The sequence below is a fragment of the Nanorana parkeri genome, unplaced genomic scaffold, assembly GCF_000935625.1.
Source record: "Nanorana parkeri isolate BGI_ZX_2015 unplaced genomic scaffold, ASM93562v1 scaffold18, whole genome shotgun sequence".
Lineage (NCBI taxonomy): Eukaryota > Metazoa > Chordata > Amphibia > Anura > Dicroglossidae > Nanorana > Nanorana parkeri.
Window position 1 is genome coordinate 216,789 of NW_017306286.1, and position 4,204 is coordinate 220,992.

Genomic DNA, 4,204 nt, shown 5'->3' on the forward strand with positions numbered 1-4,204 from the left:
GATGCTTTTGGTGGGAGAAAAATAGATTTTTGAGAGACAAATGCAGACAAAAGTCTGGTCTACCAAATCACATTAGCAGAGATGTTATTAAAACAATATGAACAAAATCAAAAACATTATACTGAAGAACTGACTGGCCTGAAATAATATTCCTTAAAGCCTTGTTCACACCGAAAGCGTGTGCGTTCCAGAGCGGTAGCTGCTGGAACGCACCGCGATCGTTGTGAAACTTCTCCTCGCGTTTTGGGGCGGGAGGGGGCGTGGCGGTGCAAAGTTTTGCCACGCGTTCGATCGCACTGCGGGCAGGGGCGTGGAAGCGGTGCCATTGAATACAATGCACCGCCACGCCCCCTCCCACCCCAAAACACAGGGAGAAGTTTCACAGCGATCGCAGTGCGTTCCAGCAGCTACCGCTCTGGAACGCACACGCTTTCAGTGTGAACAAGCCCTAAGAAGTTGTCAAACATATTTTCAATTCACTAAATAAGTATCTATAGTATATATTTGCAGCAAAATTAAAAACATGCGGTTTACTGATTTTAAGCTGAACTCCAGAGAAATTAGAAACTACCCTTGCAATGTGCCTCCCCCCCCCGCCCCGTAAGACCTAAATGCCCAATTTTGTATAAGGTACAATCAAAAATCACTTTTTCCTAACTTATCCCTCGCTACTGCAGGTTTTCTCCTCTCCATGTGATCAGTTCCCAGTCCCTGGTGAGTGCAGGGTAGGAGGTTAATAAAAGATACGGTAAGTAAAAGTGCATTTTAATGGTACCTTAGGCAAAACAAATTAGTATTTAACCCTTGTATTGCAGGGAGAGCTCCACTGCAAGGGTATTTTCTTTTCTATTTCCCCGGTGTTCAGCTTTACATAAACTGAAATTAAAATGTTTTAGAGAATTTCATCAAAATCTATAAACCCTGCCTAATTGTGGCAACTTCTGTTTCTGTTTCTATAAGCCTAAGCGCTCCAGGACCCCTTTATTGTTAATTTCATATGGAAAAACCTCTAAGATTAAAATTTCAGTTGAGAAACGGATTTAGGGTTTGCAGTAAAAAGTAATTGCCCTTTATAGGAAAAGATGCTTTTCTTTTGCCCCGTTATTTATTTTAAATCCCCAGGGTTCATAATTCCTCCTCTTAGATTCTGCTACATTTCTCTCTCCAAATGCATTACGGATGTGTCACTTCTTTCCTACTGTCAGTGTAGGTACGCACCCTCCCTCACCCCCATACTCCCTGAGGGACACATGCAAGGCACTGCGTGTTTTGACAAGGGACATGCAGGTCTGTGGGCATCAGTCTGTCAGACACCATGTTAACATCACTTTTCATGGGATGTTACGTGAGGCTCTTAGTCCAGACACAGCTGGAGGTCAATGGGTCTTTCTTCATTCTCCCAATTCTACCTGATCAATAAGCCATTAATACTACACGTCTGAGAGGGGGGCTTTGGCATCACAACTTTACAGAGATCCATTGGGAGTAAAAGAAAAGCAATTTATCAACATTTTTTTTTTAGTTTTAAAGGATCCAGTGTAAAGCATCTCCAGAGAATCTTGTTTGTCTATGTACCAGAAGTGTTATAGGACAGGACTGATGTGCATTGGGAACAGAAGTATGATAAATTGTATTGACAGCTGAATTGAAAGAATGAAATGTTATTATAAAAGAGCAGCATTTGATTTTAGTCAAATGCGTTCTGAACAAAATGTACTTGTTTGAAAATATTGGTAACACAGTTGATGTGATCACAGGAAGTTTTGAGATTTTTTTCGGATATTAACATTTTCAGAAATAAGCATTCTATAGAGTAAGAAACAATGACAAATGAAAGTTGCCCTCCACTGTAACCAATCTGGCTGCATGGGAGCAGCGCCATCACATTTCCACCACTGTTTTTGAAACTTTCTTTTAGAAACTTAATCTAAGCACATAAAACACAGCTTCAGCAAAGAGTTTAAATGGAGAGTGGTAAATATGAGTATTTTCCATATTCCAAACTTGTCTGCAGTGCTTTAAAAATTCCTACGGAAAGTACAGTTCAAACTTTGATGGTGCTCAAAAGATTAAGTTGCTTTTTATGATACTAGAACATTTTGGTTATGTTCATATATAGTTAAGGGCAGATCCAGTCATGAACATAAAATCATAAAATTAAGCTTAAACTAGAACACACAAACTATAAAGTTTGTATTCGTAGTCTATAAAACTTCACAAGTACTTTGTTGTACTGTGCATGCATGATTACCTCTTACCCCCTTTTTATAGTGTACCCTTCTGTACTAGTCCAACAGAACCAAACACAACCAAAGTAGTTTGGTTTATCTAGTGCAGTGTAGCGGGGAATACAAAGACCTGTACATTGGGGAAACCTTTTACAGTACCCTACCGTATGTGTTTGTGCAGCCTCTATTGTGCGGCAAACACTTGAATGCTATAAGGTAGCTCAACATCAGTGTGTTTCAAGCCCAGCAAGACACACATAAAGATAAAAGTCTGTACATTCAAAAGAACCAAACAAACGTAAAGTAATTTGGTATATCTACTGCAGTGTAGTGGGGAATACAGAGACCTGCATATTGGGGAAACAAAACAAACTCTGAAGAAACGTATGGCCCCACATAAGTGGGAGAACTCTACAGGTCAGGAAGTAAAGAAAAGGGACATTTTATTAAGAAAAGTGTGGTGCACATTTTGGAAGAGGATAACTAGTTCACAAGAGGCATGAAAGAGGCCATCTAAATGGAATAGCTGTCACTAAAGGGAGGTGAGGGCCTTCAACACCATCTCTAACCTATGCCATTTTCATATCTCCAGCGGTACCATCGGGCTATTTGAGAGAGATGCGTCAGGACTTGTGTACCAGAATACCAGGGTACTGGCACGGTAGGGAAGTGTACTAGCATACCAGGTGAGGCTGGAGCAGCATTATCGTATACCAGAATTTCAGGCAAAACTGGAGCAGTGGATAGCAGACCAGGATAGGTACCAGGATACCAAGTATCCGTTGGTTGGCAAAATCACACAACCAAGCTGAACGCTTTTTCGGGGCACACCCCCTTCTTCAGAGCAAGCCTAGCTTCAGCTTGGTTGTGTGATTTTGCCGATCAACGGATTCTCTGCATTGTCCTCCTAACTTCGTCCTTGCAAGTCAGCCATTTAGGACTAATGTCTATTGATGCTTTATCTTTGCTCTCCTTGTGAGTACATTATATCTCTTGTATATGTTTTAACAGAAAGGCGCTCTGTGTTTGTTTCTCTTATATCCCCACAGGCTGGGTCTGGGGGAGGAAGAGAGAGCTCACATGGTCCACCCAAGTATTTATCTCCTCCCCAGCATGCACCACTGGCCATTGTCTAGTGATTGGCTGGAGAGGCATATCCACTCATAGCAATCTCTCATTGGTTGCTCTGTTCTGTGACCAGAGCACACCCAGAAGCAGACAGATGCAAATGATGACAGATTGTTTAGGGGAAACCAAATGAACCTAGACTACATATCAGCATCAGACTGTATCAGCATCAGGCCAGCAGGGTGCTACAATGCCACCAATGAGATGCCTCATTCTTATGTTTTACAATGATTGCCTTATAACTCTTTAATAAACACTTTATTTGTGCCATTCTATTACATGCAGTGCCTCATGCTTTTCTATAACATGTACTACCTTACACCTTTCTATTGCACTCAGTCCTTCTGTTAAGAACCAGAACACCTACTGGAGGTACTGTGGTCCCTGGACCTGATGAGTGCAGTTCCAGTATCTACTAGCAGGTGTTTCCCAGCAGTCAACAGGTCTCCACCTTAGGAGTGTCACAGTGTCTCAATATTTTTCCTGTGTCCCTGTTTGGGTTGATCTGCTGCTACGTGAACCTGCTACATCCTGTACCTGCTACACGTACCCCTTGTATCTGCTACCTATTCCAGCCCCAATTCCTGACCAAACCTACTCTGTCCCTGTACCCCTGCCTGACCCTGCTTTACACGTTTTCCCCTTTTTGTATATAGTCGGTTTTCACTTTTCAGGTGTGTTGAATGGATTATGCATACGTTTCTGTATTAATGGTTTATATCACTCGTGTTGTGTGTTCTTAAGAAATTGCATTTTTTTCACCTAGATTTAAGTTTGTTTTTTCTCTATGTAGCTCCACATATCTGGGTCAATCTGGTCAACATGCGGTTCTGACACCCTCTTACCTC